This window comes from Myotis yumanensis, unplaced genomic scaffold (assembly GCF_028538775.1).
Source record: "Myotis yumanensis isolate MYYU_CA2020_CCGP unplaced genomic scaffold, mMyoYum1.0.hap1 SCAF_11, whole genome shotgun sequence".
Classification (NCBI taxonomy): domain Eukaryota; kingdom Metazoa; phylum Chordata; class Mammalia; order Chiroptera; family Vespertilionidae; genus Myotis; species Myotis yumanensis.
In genome coordinates this window covers 40009376-40025775 of record NW_027223762.1, presented here as the reverse complement: position 1 = coordinate 40025775, position 16400 = coordinate 40009376, and the positions used below count along the sequence as shown (strand labels likewise).

At 42.0% G+C, this 16400-nt stretch overlaps 1 pseudogene; it reads right to left on the bottom strand.

Moving 5' to 3' along the window:
- Positions 1-4195: 4195 nt before the first annotated feature.
- Positions 4196-5276, bottom strand: LOC139019650 (ADP-ribosylation factor 1 pseudogene; annotated as a pseudogene).
- Between the last annotated feature and the right edge of the window lie 11124 nt (positions 5277-16400).

The following is a 16400-nucleotide window of genomic DNA, read 5'->3' as shown; positions in this document are numbered from 1 at the left end:
GTTTCTCTTTTATTAGTGTAGATAATAGCTATCCTAATGTGAATATTTATTAGATGGTATCCTTCCATTCCTGCAACTGCTCCTTATTAATTATGTGGGCAATTTATCTGTGCCTCAGATTTGCAACTGTAAAATGAAGATTGCAGAAGTATGTACTTCATGGAACTGTTATGAGAATTAACAGTTATGCCCCATATCCCCATCCCTTTCCCCTTGGACTGAGACCTGAGACACTCCACCATCCAGAGATGAAGAGGATGAAGAAGAGCCAGCCAAAGAGACTGAGAAATGAAGTAGAGGGGAGACTAGAAAGTAAATAAGATGCCTAAGGAGGCAGGAGGGACCTACCAATGGCACCTGACTTCTGGGACCATTGGTTTTAACAATGTGGATGGAAGTTATTTATGTGTTTAATAAATTGACAGGTACAATGTATTGCATTTCTAAATCTAATTGAAAATATTGCTGCTCAGGAGTTGAGAAAAGGCCTGAGAACTTTCAGGATGCACTACATGGAAATTTTCACTTATTTGTGGCACTTCCTGAAATGATCCTACATGACCTGGACTCCACTGCTGCTTCGGTCTTACCTGCAGGCCCCTTCCTCCCCCACCTCCCACTCACACTTTGCTTTTCCCACACTGGCATCCTTCCTGCTCCTCAAGCCCATCCACCTCGGGCCTTTGCACTTGTGTTCTCTGTCTGGATGATTCTCCCCCCCGCTCCCCCCGCCATACCAGCATGGCTCACCTTCTTCCTTAGGTGTCGGCTCCAATGTCACTGTATTGGAGAGGACTGCCCTGACTTCCTTCGCTAATAGAGCATCACTAGCCTTGACTCTTTATTCCTGTTATCTGACTCTTCATGTAATAATTATCACCACATTATAATTTATCTATTTAAAAAGAATATAAACTCAACAAGATCAGCAGCTAAAACAGTGCCTGCCTGACACATAGTGATTAATCAATAACTATTTTGAATAAATATTAAATAAATAAATAAATGAAATTAAAAATAAATGGCCAAGACATTTCCATGGTAACTATTAATCTCCCAATAAGGGTAAAAACTCCATCTTTGATTAAGGGGCATAGTTTTAGAATATACAGGCAAATTCTGCAAACAGCCCCCCTCCATACACACACACACAGACACACACTTTTATTTAACTAAACAAGAAAGACTACCTGAGAGCATTAGCTTCAAAACTCTAGTGTAGAGTTTAGCTTCAAAACTCTAGTGTATTTTATTTCTAAATACCCTCTAGTGATTAATCATCCAAGAGATGCAAATCAAAACAACAATGAGGTACCATCTCACACCTGTCAGAATGGCCATCATCAACACATCAACAAACGACAAGTGCTGGAGAGGATGTGGAGAAAAAGGAACACTTGTGCACTGCTGGTGGGAATGCAGACTGGTGCAGCCACTATGGAAGGCAGTATGGAGGTTCCTCAAAAAATTGGAAATGGAACTCCCATTTGACCCTGTGATCCCACTTCTAGGAATATATCCCAAGAAACCAGAACCACCAATCAGAAAGGATATATGCACCCCTATGTTCATAGCAGCACAATTCACCATAGCTAAGATCTGGAAACAGCCTAAGTGCCCATCAGTAGATGAATGGATTAGAAAACTGTGGTACATCTACACGATGGAATACTATGCTGCTGTTAAAAAGAAGGAAATCCTACCATTTGCAACAGCATGGATGGAACTGGAGAGCATTATGCTAAGTGAAACAAGCCAGTCAATGAAGGAAAAATACCACATGATCTCACTCTTTCATGGATAATTAAGACCATTACAAACTTTTGAACAATAATAAATACAGTGGCAGAGCCGCCTCAAACTGATTGTCGGACTGCAGTGGGAAGGCCAGGGAGGGTTGGGGGACAGGAGGGAGGGGAGTAAGAGATCAACCGAAGGACTTGTATGCACCCATATAACCATAACTAATGGACATAAGACACTGGGGGGTAAGGGAAGGCAGGGGCTTGTCAAGGGCGGTGGGGGGAAAAGGACACTTATGTAATACCCTTTGTAATACTTTAAGCGAAAAATAAAAAAAAATAAAAAATAAAATAAAAATAATTATATCAGTAAAAAAAAAAATAAATAAAATAAAAAATAAAAATAAATAAATAAATAAATAAATACCCTCTAGTGACAACTGTTTCTGAAGTTTCTGACTTCATGTGAATCAATTAAAAAATACATGCTGTATAAGATTCCCACAATAATATCAGTGTCTATATATTACTTTAAATTTTCATCTATTTAAAATAATAATTTGTCTAAGCTAACTCTTTTTTTAAAATTTTTATTAATTTATTGAGGAGACATTGGTTAATAAAATATCAAGTCTCCTTCCATCACCATTTATCCTCCCTTTACCCTCTTTTGCCTCCCCTTCCCTCTGGTAATCACCATATTGTTGTCTGTGTCTATGAGTTTGGTGTGTGTCGGGAGGGGCGGTGGGGAGGGTTGCTTAATCCCTTCACCTTTTTCACCCAATCCCCAACCTCCTCCCCTCTGATAAATGTCAGTCTATTCTCTGTCTCTTTGCATCTGTTTCTATTTTGTTTTGCTTATTAGATTCCACATGTAAGTTAAATCATATGGTATTTGTCTTTCTTTGACTGACTTAATTCACTTCGAATAACACTCTCCGAGTCTATCCATACTGTCACAAAAGGTAAGATTTCCCTTTTTTATGGCCAAGTAAGTGTTCCGTATGTAACTGTACCACAGCTTTTTTGTTCACTCATCTACTGGTGGACACTTGGGCTGCTTCCCAACCTTGGCTATTGTAAATAACGGTATAATGAGTAGGGGTGTATATATTCTTTTGAATCAGTGTTTCGAATTTCTTCAGGCAAATTCCCAGAAGTGGAATAGCTGGGTCAGAAGACAGTTCCATTTTTAATTTTTTGAGGAGAGTCCATCCTGTTTTCCACAGTGGCTGTACCAGTCTGCATTCCCACCAACAGTGTCTAAGTTAACTCTTTAATAAACTATATTTACTACGTTTTTTACTCCAATAGCTATAATTACAGTGCTTGTTTGTCAAACTGAAAACAAGTCTACAAAACAGTTGATTACTAATCGTGTATTGAAAGCAGTAAGAGGTTCCACGACACCAGATAACCCAGTTCTGAGGTTTTCTCCAAGATAAATTTTAACAGCTCTAGTTTCTTCAGTGTTTATCAAAATACAAAAGAAAAAAGTAGAGGTTGTTGTTTTTATATCAATCTGACCCTTGCAGGCTGAGGGAGTGAAAGGACATGTGGACAGGGGCTCTGAGGAGTTAGGCTCTAAGATGTCCAGTCACCTGCCTGAGTTCCTACTGGTGAGATCCAGACAACCTGGAGCAAGTGAGTGTGTGTAGGGACCATGGGGGTCTCCCGTTCTGGCCAGAGTGGTCCCACCAAAGCACCTACGCTGACCCACACTGACCGAAGGGAAGGCTGGGATCCCTCCAAGGGGCCTGAGTGGTGGCCGCAGCCCCCAGCCTACCCACATAGGCAGTGGTGTAAGCACAGGTACAAGCACAAATGCTATGGGATGCATATGACCCAGCGAGACAAAGCCAATCAGGGACCGTAAGTGACCATGCAGAATGTATTGTAGCTGGTTCTGCCCACTGCACGCTCCAGATGGGAGACAGGCCACGGGCAGACTGGACTCAAGCTATTACTGCAGAACCTACACTAGGCACATTTCCCCCTTCTCTGTGTTAAAGTGTCTCCTTACCTTGTATTTATATTATAAAAAATGTACTGAGTTTGGGTTAAAAACCAACCACCAAAATGGATCTCAACACAGATTTAAAGCCCAGAGGAGGAGTGTTGAGGTGATCTCAGAGCAACTCCTAGAGGCTCTGCCCTGGGTGCCCAAAATCCCTTCTCAGTACTAAACAGTGGGTTGATTCTTTATTTATTTATTTATTTTTTTTACAATAAAAATAGCTGAGTAATATTGCATAGGAGTACCAGAAACTGCCTCATTAGAAACAAGAACTATTTACATTAAATAAAAACCCGGTTGCAGGCTGAGTCTGCACATGTACAACATGATGAAGCACAGGGGGACCGACCATGGAGACAGCTTCCGGCACTCACACCACAGGGGCACATCTGCCACATGAGAGGAAAGCAAGGGTGAAGGAGGGAGAGCGGGGGAAGAGAGGAGTTCGGTTCACTTCTGGTTCCGGAGCTGATTGGACAGCCAGTCCAGTCCCTCATAGAGCCTGTCCCCACTGGTGGCACAGGTAGCCTGAATGGACCAGTTCCTGTGGAGCAGAGAGTGGAGGCCCAGCTTGTCAGTGATCTCAGCTGCGTTCATGGCATTGGGGAGGTCCTGCTGGTTTGCGAACACGAGCAGGACAGCATCCCTGAGCTCATCCTCCGCCGGCATCCGCATAAGCTCCGCTCGAGCCTCCTTCACACGCTCTCGGTCATGGCTGTCACCACGAAGATGAGACCTTGTGTGTTCTGGAAGTAGTGGCGCCACAGAGGCCAGGTCTCGTCCTGGCCACCCACGTCCCACACAGTGAAGGTGAGGCTCTTATACTCCACAGTTTCCACGTTGAAACCTATGGTGGGAATGGTGGTCACGATCTCACCCAGCTTCAGTTTGTACAGGATGGTGGTCTTCCCCGCAGCATCTAAGCCAGTGATGGCGAACCTTTTGAGCTCGGCATGTCAGCATTTTGAAAAACCCTAACTTAACTCTGGTGCCGTGTCACATATAGAATTTTTTTGATATTTGCAACCATAGTAAAACAAAGACTTATATTTTTGATATTTATTTTATATATTTAAATGCCATTTAACAAAGAAAAATCAACCAAAAAAAATGAGTTCACGTGTCACCTCTGACACCCGTGTCATAGGTTCGCCATCACTGGCTAGGCCCACCATGGGAATGCGCATTTCTTTTTTGCCAAAAAAGCCCTTGAAGAGGTTGGCAAAGATATTCCCCGTGCTGTAGACTGGAGGGAGAGACACTGGCCAGAGAAACCCTCAGCAGCCGCGGTGCTGCTGCTACTCTGAGCCAGGCGTTGGTTTCGCTCCCACAATTTTGAGTCCTCATTTTTGAACTAACCCTTTCATTGATTTTAGAAATTTCAGCTTTAAAAAAACCCTTCAGGCTTTGAAAGAGAAAGTATGCAAAGCACTCAACCAATTAGCATTTGTAGCTAACACTCGGGTGTCCAGATGGAGCAGAAAAGATAACTAGACGCCTTTACGTGTGTGCGCCATATGCGCAGACACCATGGACTGTGCAACAGCGACCCTGGTACCTCTGCTGCAGTGTGACATTGAAGCACATGAAACAAGCCAAATAAGGGAACAGTTACATCTTTGCTGACTCATTTGACAAAGACAAGAAATTCGTAGACAAATGCAAATAAAGAGTCAATGCAGGGGGAATCAACTGGGGAAGATTTTCCCGTTTCTGATGCCCTGAAGAAGCATCCACATAGGGAGAGAACACGGAGAACAGATGCATGAATGCAATATGGTGGCCACATGAATGTGTATCACATGTACAGGTAACAGGATAGTGTTAACCACCTGCATGTGCCTGTTCTTTTGGCTTCCTGAGAATAAGAACTTGACCTTGTCGTTGATCTGCACAGGAAGAATAGGGTAGAATTAGAATTGCCAATGCATTGTAATAGAGGCCACAGGGGCTTGCTTTTGTTTTATTTTCTCAGCCTGGCTGAACAGAGGCAATCAATAAGTAGCCATTGAAAAAAAAAAAAAAAAAAAAAAATAAGTAGCCATTGAAAGACTGAATGAGTAAAACAAGGAGAAAACCTTTCCATGGTTAGGAAGCAGGGAAAGGCCTTTCTATACCTAATTGCAGATTACACAAAACAACAAGAAAAAAGAGAAACAGCAATATAAATTGCATTCTCAATGTGACTAAGGAGATGTGTAATTGAAACACAGTCTGAAAACAGAAAGTCGATGGAAGAATGAAAAATGATTTAGCAGAGGAAGAGGAAGGTCAATTATAGCACGTGCAGGGAGAGATACCAAAGGGAATCTAAGTGAAGTGCATTGTGGAAACCCAGAATGGTCAGGAATTGAAGGAGCAGTGCCTCAAAAAAGACACATTTAGACTTTCAGGTCAAAAATAACTTTTACTCAGAGTTTTGAAGGCATTGATCTATTCTAGTTTCAATGTTGCTATTGAGGAGTCCAATAACATTCTCACTTCCAGTTTCTTGTGTGTGCCCTATTTTTGTTTCTCTTTTTTCTCTGATGTTCTTACTTTCACAATGATATGCCCGGAAAAATCAATATTACATTTTCCATTTAAAAGCTTCCATTTTCGTCCTAGCTGATTTGGTTCAGTGGATAGAGCGTCGGGGCCTGCAGACTGAAGGGTCCCGAGTTCAATTACGGTCAAGGGCACATGGCCAGTAGGGGGTGTGCAGGAGGCAGCCAATCAATGCTTCTCTCTCATCATTGATGTTTCTATCTCTCTCTCCCTCTCCATTCCTCTCTGAAATCAATAAAAATTAAAAAAAATTAAAAAGCTTCCATTTTTTCTGTCATAAGCTCTTTTCCTTCTTAAAGGAATAAAGGTTGCTAACCAACTAACCTTAAAACAGGGATATATACTGGATTATTCAGGTGGGACAGATGCAATTACCAGTGTACTAAAATGGGTAAGAGTGAGGCAAAAGAGTCAGAACCAGAGAGATGTCATCACTTGGCCAATGATGGCTTTGAAAATGGAAGGAGAGTCCAAGCCAAAGTACCTCAAAAAGGCAAGACAAAGCACAACCTGGGTTCTCCCCTACAGCCCTGCCAACACCTGGATTTTAGCCCAGGGAGACCCATTTTTGAATGTTTATTATCTATAATAATAAAAGTGTAATATGCTAAGTAGACCGGACAGCCAAATGACCTTCCGGATGAAGCCCGGGCTGCAAAGGCCGAGGCAAGCCACCACGGCTGCAAGGGCCAAGCCCCTTCCACGAATTTCGTGCATCGGGCCTCTAGTAAGATAATAAACATGTGCTGTTTTAAGCCACTAAATTTGTGATAATTTATTACAACAGCAATAGGAAACTAACAATGCATTTTTATTGAAAGACAATACAATTATATTCAAAAGCACACTAATCTTAAGTGTACAGATCAACAATTTTTTTTTAAATATATTTTATTGATTTTTTACAGAGAGGAAGGGAGAGAGATAGAGAGTTAGAAACATCGATGAGAGAGAAACATCGACCAGCTGCCTCCTGCACATCTCCCACTGGGGATGTGCCCGCAACCCAGGTACATGCCCTTGACCGGAATCGAACCTGGGACCTTTCAGTCCACAGGCCGACGCTCTATCCACTGAGCCAAACCGGTTTCGGCCAGATCAACAATTTATCTTCCCCATATTAACACACAATTCCCAGATCAAGTTATAGAACATTCCAGCATCGTATGAGATTTCCTCCTGCAGTTTCCCAGATGATATAGCATACCCCCAAAAGTATTCAACGTTCTGACTTTTATAACCTTTAGTTTTGCCTGATCTTAAACCTCCTGTAAAAGAATTCATGCATTACATTCTTTGGAGACTGGTTTCTTTTATGCAACATGATATCTATGAGATAAATCAATGCAGGGTAATAATTTGAAATATTATTACAAGTACTTTTTATTCCTGGCAATTTTTATTATTCCCTTAGCCTCTTCAGAGGGGTGAGCAGAGCTAAGCTACAAAAAAGGGAAACAATATTCAGCTTTTAGTTCCAACCTAGGCTTTTGATATCCATTTTAGAGATAATAGTTATGCAAGCCAATGTTTTCATTAGTAAATGTCAAGTTTTATTAGGAGAATAAAGGACTGTAATGTTGAATTGAGCCAAAGCTGCAGGACTAGAGTTCACATGAAAGCTAACTAGACACTAGGGAGATATAAGGGTGGGATCTTTAAGAACCTTTTCTGAAATACAGAAAAGGCTCTTTTCAAAATCCATATGGACCAAATACCTCTGTTCTTAAGTAGAAAATCATGGTGGAATAGGAGGGCTTGGCCATTTCTCCTCAACATGGGAACAGGCAATCTTTGCTCTGGAGCTTCCCATGATGTGGACTGAGCCATTGTCCTACTTGCACCACAATGTGAGGCGCTCACTAACGAATCCTCCCACTTTTATCTTTCAAACGCATTGCCTTCAATAAATCCCTTGCATTCCTAATTCTGTTTCAAGTTACTGACTCCACCTCTTGTGGGCTGGTCCCAAGACACAAGGAATTCAAATGCCCAGGTGGCAGCTGTAACTTAGAGTTCAGTGGGGACTTTGCTGTGTCCTCTAGCAAGAATGTGCTCCCTGAGGATAAAGACCTCTAACTTAACTGAGTCCAGAATTGCAAAGACCAAATCACCGGATGGGTCACTGGGCATGGCGGTAAGTAAGGCTACACCTGCTTTCAGCCCTTGGGTCTCAGACACAGTGTCATATAGAAGCCTCTGATTCGGTTGACATACTGCATCCCAGGAGGCTCAACATTTATCTCTGTTGCTAACAGGTTGGCCATTCAGAGGTGGCAGTAGCTAGATCAGCCTTGGAAAGTGGAAGTCAATGCTGCTGGCACTATGCATAGCCTCCACCTCTGCCACTGTGACCACCCTATTGAGGTGCCCATGGTTCTGTAGTGACTGTAGACAAGGCCTGGCTAACACCAACTGGCTAACTAGTTTGCAGGTGGATGCTTTGGGGGAGTATTAGTATATAATACAGACATCTTTCTACCTCAGGTCCCTTTCTATATGTCCATATGCTACTATCTCAGACCTTGTCTCTGATTTTTCAGTCTCTTTCCCTATAGGACCCTGACTAGTTCTACAGGCCATTTGCCACTGTCCATGAGTCCAAAAATATTATCACCTTGGGCACTTATTCTTCCACACAAATCTCAAAGCTCTGTCCATTGAGAAGACTACCGTTTGCTCTGTCTCTCAAGGCCACCTCTGTCAGGTTTGCATTGTAGTCTGAAAACTTTCTGTATCCAACTCGGCTTCTTCTTCTATCTTTCATGAACTTAACCTCTCTCTTTCCCAATAAACCCCTTCCATCTCTAATTCTGTCTCAGTATCTGCTTTCAAGATGACGCCGAGGACATGTTATGCCTTCAGAGGAGTGGTATGTACTCTTTCTACCCTACATGGCAAATTGAACATTGCATATAGCCTTACACGTCATTATGCTGCACACTTTCCATGGCATTTCATCGGTGCTTATTTATATTTGTGGACAAGCCACAGTGAGAAAGTGGGGGATTTCCACATTGCTTAACCCCTGGTCAGGGGGAGTTAAAGGCAGTTCATACATTTATTTCCTGATTTTCATGGTTTCAGTTTGAGCTATGTTACTACAAAAGCAGTTGCACTGCTGCTGTGGACTTATGTAACAAAGAGAAAAGGTACAATACCAAAAGTGAGAGAGGAGAATCTTCTACTCCATCCCAGGCCTAGGCTTTTGCTCTGTTGCTTTTAACTCCCCACATCAAAGTCTCCACATCTTGTTCCCTTTTCCTAGACCTTGGCATCCATCCCCTGACCAGCTCCTTCAGATCAAGGGTGTATCTTGCCTCCTCAGTCCTCCAGGGCTCTCCCTCTGAAGTGTCATGGCTGGTGAGGACCTTCAAGACAGTAGTCTATACCCGAAGTAGTCCAAAGACCTCCAAGCAGGAGCAGCTATGACATTGTGTTAAAAGTTTGCTTTGCGTAGAGACTTCTCTCCCTGATACAGACCTAATACTATGTGTCAGGAATTGCCTTAAGGTATTTACATGTAATATAATCCTTACATTAACCCTGTGTAGTATTATTTGCATACATCAGCTTATACAGAAATAGAGGCTAGGTTAAGTAACTAGCTTAGAAGGTCATCTAACCAGGAAGTACCTGCCTCCCTGTGAGAAACTAACCTTCCGGGAGACTCTCACAGTCAGGATTCTGTTCCCTCTAACATTGTAAGTAGTCCTAAAAATGTGCTTGAACATTGGTTTCTTCTTCAGACATGTCTGTATTTTCCACTTCCAAGACAAGTGTATGTTCTTTTTTAAAATCAGAAAAATCAGCCCTAGCAGGTTTGGCTCAAAGGATAGAGCATCTGCCTGGGGACCGAAGGGTCCCAGGTTTGATTCCGGTCAAAGGCACATGCCCGGGTTGTGGGCTTGATCCCCAGTGGGGGACATGCAGGAGGCAGCCAATCAATGAGTCTCTCCCATCATTGATGTTTCTATCTCTCACTCCCTCTTCCTTCCTCTCTGAAATCAATAAAAAATATATATTTAAAAAATAAAATCAGAAAAATGATATAGATTACAAAGTAAAATATATCAAACCAATCTATAAGAAAGATCCTCACATCTTCAGCAGAAATATACAGTTGTATTGTTGTTGTTTTAATTTTAACCTTTGAAAGCCTCATTCCCCAAAGCAGCCCATTCCAAATTTTAATAGGCATAGAACATGATGCGGGAGTCTAATTAAAATGCACACTCCTGCTCAGAGATTTGGGCTGGAACCCAGCTTCTGTATTTCTAACAGACTCCGGGGGACACTGCAGCTGCTGGGCTGTGAACCACACTTTAGCAGCACAGCTCTCTTCTGTGGCAAACACACCCAGCATTTCGCCTACACCAGGACCCTAACCCATCAGCCCCACTCAGTGCACTAAGGCCCCCCTGTATCCCACACATGCCCTTAATCTAGTCTAACAACGCTCCCCTCACCTACTGCTAGAGTTGTCACCCAACCTGTGTGCCCAATTCATTCCCACTGCATTCCTCATCCTTGCCTGAGGGTCACTAAGGACTTCTGAGGTCAAGGGCCTTTCTCACTCCTGCACTACAGAGAGTGATGCTCTCTTCTCTCAACTGAGCCCCTAAGATGTCTATTCCTCACCTCTCTCCTCCAGCTCCTAACAATTCCTCTCCCTGGAGTCACCCTCAGCAGGCGACTTCCTCTCTTATTTAGAGAGATGGCAGAGGTCATTCCACATAAGCTCTACCCTCTTCCTTCCTCTCAACCTCTAAAGAATTCTATTTCTACATCTGTCCTTATTTCCGTTTTCGCATCAGTAGAGTCCCTTCTGCTTTCCATGGCAAACCTCTGTCTGGGCCAGTGATCCAATCCTTCTTTCCCTCCTTCAAAACCTTCCTTCCTCGTTTTCTGCCTTTCACCCCCTCTCCAGCATAGTCCTACCCTCAATCTATAATTTACAAATATTCAGTTCTCCACTAAGAGAAAAATCTTCCACTGGGTTCTGACCACTGCTCTGAACCCCACCTCTACTTGGATGACTCAAAACATGTCACACATCAGCCACCCCGTCTACCCTACTACCCTTCCACACCCCACATCTGCACCTCCCCCAGTCTTTCCAGAGCAGCAAAAGGTTCCACTGTTGATCCACTCAGTCAGATGAAAAACCCGAGTCATCCTTCACTTGTCTTTTTCCCTTATCCCGACATTTAGCAGGTCCTAACTGGTGATTCCGCCACCAAAACATATTCCAATCTGGCTCTTTCTCTCTGTTTTCAGGGCTACCAGCCTGGTGTAAGCCACCCGTCTCCCTTGCCTGAATTATTCAGCAGCTTCCTCAGTCCATTCTTCACAAAGCAGCCAAAGAGAATTCAAAAGTTGTAAATCAGATCATGTCATTTCTCTAAAATCTATAATGGTGTCCCCTAGAAGAAAACCCTAACTCCTCCCCTGTCTCTCTGGTGTCTTCCACTACTTCCCCTTTAGTTTATCAAGCTCCAAGCACAATGGCCTTTTTGTTCTTGAATATTTGGCACTTGGTCCTGCCTCAGGTTCTGTGTGCTTTCTCTTTCTATCCATAGACTGAAATGTGCCTGTTTTGTGCGTTGTTTTATTTTCATCAATAGCACCTTCAGTGTCTGAGGTTGTCCTCGTTGTTTATAGATGAAGACAACCTCCACACTGGAACGCAAGCTGCGTAACAGTGGGGGGTCTGGCCTGCCTTATTCACCCAGCAGTGGACAAGCACCCAGTGGGCCCTGGCACATAGGGATTGAACAAGTAAGAGAATGACTTACACTATTATTCCTGAAAGCTGAAACCCAATTCTCTAAAATTCACTGTAACAAACTTCTAGAATGAATAGTTTACATCCACAGCTTCCCCCTTTCCCTACACCCACCATTTTTTCTGTGCTGAGACTTTTTGCCTCACCATTCTTCGGAAACTGCTCCCTTGAAAGTCACCATGGTGCTTCAGTGACCAAACCCAACTGCTTTTTTGAGGCCTCAGCTTCATTTGACACTGCTGACCACTTCCCTTTTCTTGCAAAATAATTCTCCCCAGGCTTCTGGGTCTCCTCCTGTAGACCACGTCTTTACCAAGCCCTTGGCGGCTCCTCTCCCTGCTCCTGATCTCCATCCATGGGTCTTCCCAGTTGTCTGACATACAGCTGTGTCAATTTATTACTTGTTTTTTGATTAACACATCTCCAAAGATTTCAGCTTTTACTTATTTGCTCATGCGTTTAAGCAGTCCCCTGATCCCCACTCTCTCACCTTATTTTCAAAATCATATTCCAAACTCATCCTCATTTTATAACTTTCCTTTTTCTGTTAAGGAACTACTCTTCTCAGAGGAACAAGACACCAACGTCCTCTCTAAGTACCTCTTAGCTTTCACCATCGTATTCAATCAGTACATTCTTCATTTGAAATAGTTGTGTTCAACAGACTGAGGAACCTCCGGGGGTGGTGGGGTGGGCGAGGGGGGAGGGAGGGCAGGGGAGATGAAAGAGTAACCAAAGAACTTATATGATATATGCATGACCCATGGACATAGACAATAGTGCATAGTGTAGTGAAGGCCTGGGGAGGGGGCTTGAGTGGGGAGGGGGACATCTGTAATACTTTCAACAATAAAAATTAATTTTAAAAATAATAATAAATATTAATAAAATATTTTTTAAATAGGACATGAAACAAAAGAGGGTGTTGTACTAGGGCATTTATAAATGGGTAGAAGAAAATACCAGATTTGACAGACTAACTCCTAAAATATTGCAGTGAAAAACTTGCTTTCATGCTTAAAATTTTCAAGCATTAAGCAATGTTTAAAATAACTCATTTATTCAAAAGTAACTTAATAAAATTAAAACTACTTTGTGGACATAAAATACACTTAAAGTTTAAAAATTAGAAATGTAAAGAGCACTCTCACTGACTTCTTTAAAGCAAGAATGACTTTATTAACTTGGTTTCTAAGGTAAACGTACTATTTGAGTCACATTTTTATAAAATCAATTTTATTTTTAAATATTTGAAGTTAGTTTTTGAATACAAATATAAGGACCTGGAAAGAAATCATGCATTCATCTCTATTTCTGCTACCTATACTCCATTGCCTCTCATGCCAATAAACTATAATAATCCACTAATGGATTTTCCTGTCCCTTGAGTGACCGTCTTTCAAGCTACCTAAATGCCCATTGCCTCCAAGAAAAAAAGGGAAGTCCTAATTCTTTAGTTATTTATTTAACACAAACAGAGCTCAAGCCAGTTTTCTAGGCTTTCCTCAATATTCCTACTTTCCTACTTTTTGCAGTATTTTCTAAAAATGGAGGTGTAATCTCATCACTGTGGTCATCTATGCAGTTCGCTAGCATTAATCCTTATAAAGAGACACTAAGGCCTGGAGAGCACAATTGGGTCTTGACTTCTCTGCACCCGCATAACACCTAGCTCTTGAGATGGCCAGTTAACATTTGTCCAATTAATTTCTTTTGAAGCATAAATCTTCTAAGTCCATTATTTGCAGAGCAGAAGAATCAGATAATGGGTAGGAGTATTAATAGATATGATTTAAATCCCTGAACATTTTAACAATATTAACATCTATGCAAACAATCAACTGAAAATTTTAAGTTATATTTCTCTCATTGACAAAAAGGTGTGTTTTTTTTTAAGTGTAGGTGAAATTAAACTAAATTTTCAACTCCAGAAAGTCTCTCATCCTTTTAAAGTGTTCTCTTGGTTTCCTATCCCATCTAGTTATCAGCTATTTATCCCTTTCCTTGCACATTTAAGTTCTTTTAAAAAAATATGTTTTTATTGATTTCAGAGAGGAAGGAAGAGGGAGAAAAAGAAACATCAATGATGAGGGAGAATCATTGATTGGCTGCCTCCTGCACACCTTCCACTGGGGATTGAGCCAGAAACCTGGGCATGTGCCCCAATCAGGAATCAAACCAAGACCTCCTGGTTCATAGGTCAATGTTCCACCACCAAGCCCTACTGGCTGGGCCACAGTCAAGTCTCTTGAAGGAAGAGTCTACATTTCAGTTTGTCTTTGAAGTACACACTTCCTCAGGTTGTTCTCACTTTTCTTCACTTACCACACAGTGAACTCTCAGTAAATACTGAATGCATGAGTCAAATGAACGCATGGACTTTTCTTCTCCCTGGGCAGTCTTCTCCATTATTACAGCTTCAAATGCTCACAGACAAGCACACGACTCCAACATGTAACACTCCCTTTGACCTTTCTTCTTTGCTTCATTCCTACATCCTTAACTGCTACTGGGCAGTCCCTTCTAGATTCCTAGCTAGAACTTCACATTTAGTATTTTTCTATCTAAATGCATCATCCTTCCCACTAACTTGTTCTTTTTGTATTTCTTACACTGGTCAGTGAAATGACCATTTTCCAGGTCACTAAGCGCCAAACTGAAAATCATCTCAGATTCTTTTCTCTCTTGTTCATTTTTCCGCCTGAGTAGCTTTCTGGTCTGTTCCCTGCCCTCTTTGCTTGATAATATCCATCTTGCAAGGCTTCACTCAGCTCTCACCATCTCTAGGAAGCTGTCTCAAACAGCCCAGCTCCCCCTCTTTATCGGCCCATCAAGTCCTCAGCAGTCACAAGGTGCTGAAACATCAGCACCACAGTTCTTTGAGGCAGAGGAAGGCTCAGCTACTTCTCATCCCTGCAAAATTCCTGATATGTGATGGACTTTCTGCAAATAGTTATTCAGCCGAAACCGGTTTGGCTCAGTGGATAGAGCGTCGGCCTGCAGACTGAAAGGTCCCAGGTTCGATTCCGGTCAAGGGCATGTACCTGGGTTGCGGGCACATCCCCAGTAGGGGGTGTGCAGGAGGCAGCTGATCGATGTCTCTCTCTCATCGATGTTTCTAACTCTCTATCCCTCTCCCTTCCTCTCTGTAAAAAATCAATAAAATATATAAAAAAAAAAAAAAAAAAAAAAAAATAGTTATTCAGCTGGTGACTGAAATGGACTCTCACCTGCCTCACCTTCACTGCCGTGTTCCTATCATCTCTTACCTGGTTGTGACAACAGGCTTGACTACCACTGTCCTCTCACTCCACATGCTCTCCATACTATGGTTAGAATTTGCTTGTAAAACACTAATGTGAATAGTTCATAGAGAGGCCCAGAGAGCAAGAGAGACAGGAAGGCAGGCATAACAGAAAGAGTGGGCTGCTCTTCCATCTGGGTCACTCACTGTGACAGAAAACAAATGACCAAACTGGGGCAGTGAGTCTTCCAGCCTCATGTTGACATTATTTACTAATCCAAAGGCAAGACAACGAGAAACTTATCTTTCTTGTCTGTCAAGACACTGACGTAAAAGAAAAATCCACACAGTGATATTGGATATGCCGTTCTTCTTCTGAATTATTACTAGACGAGAGTTCATTTAGAAAGACAAGGAAAAATCGTAAAAGATTCTGACCTGTCTGGTTGTGACTCCTGGAGATGAGAAATCTAAAGAAGAAAAATAATCGATGGAGACTTCAGAGGGTAGGGTAGTCTGGAAGTTCCTCTTCCATGTTGACCCAACAGGTTAGCTAGGGTATTAATGCCGCAGTAACCCCAAACCCCAATGGCTTAAAACAGCAAACACTTGTTTCTTGCTCACATTACACATTGTGGGTTGGGTGTAGGATCTGTTCCATATTTTGGACATCCTTGTTTTAGGAACCATCCAGATAGAGGAACTACTATCTGGAACCAGGTTATCCAATAAAAACTTGATGCAGGCCACAAAGGCAAGCCACATGCACAATGTTAAATTCTCTAATAGTCATATTTTAAATAGTAAAAAGGAATGGATAAAATTACTTTTAATAATATCTTTTATTTGACCCACTGTATTCAAAATAGTGTCTTTGGCAATAAAGATTTCTCTAATAACTAATGATGTTGATTGGCCATCTATATATCTTTTTCAGTAAAGTATCCCCCCGCTTTTTTATGATGTTGTTTGCTTTCTTATTATTGACAAAACATGACCTTTGATCGCACAGCAATTTCTTTCCTGTGCATGGATGCAGTGATATCAGTAGAGTTAGGTAAA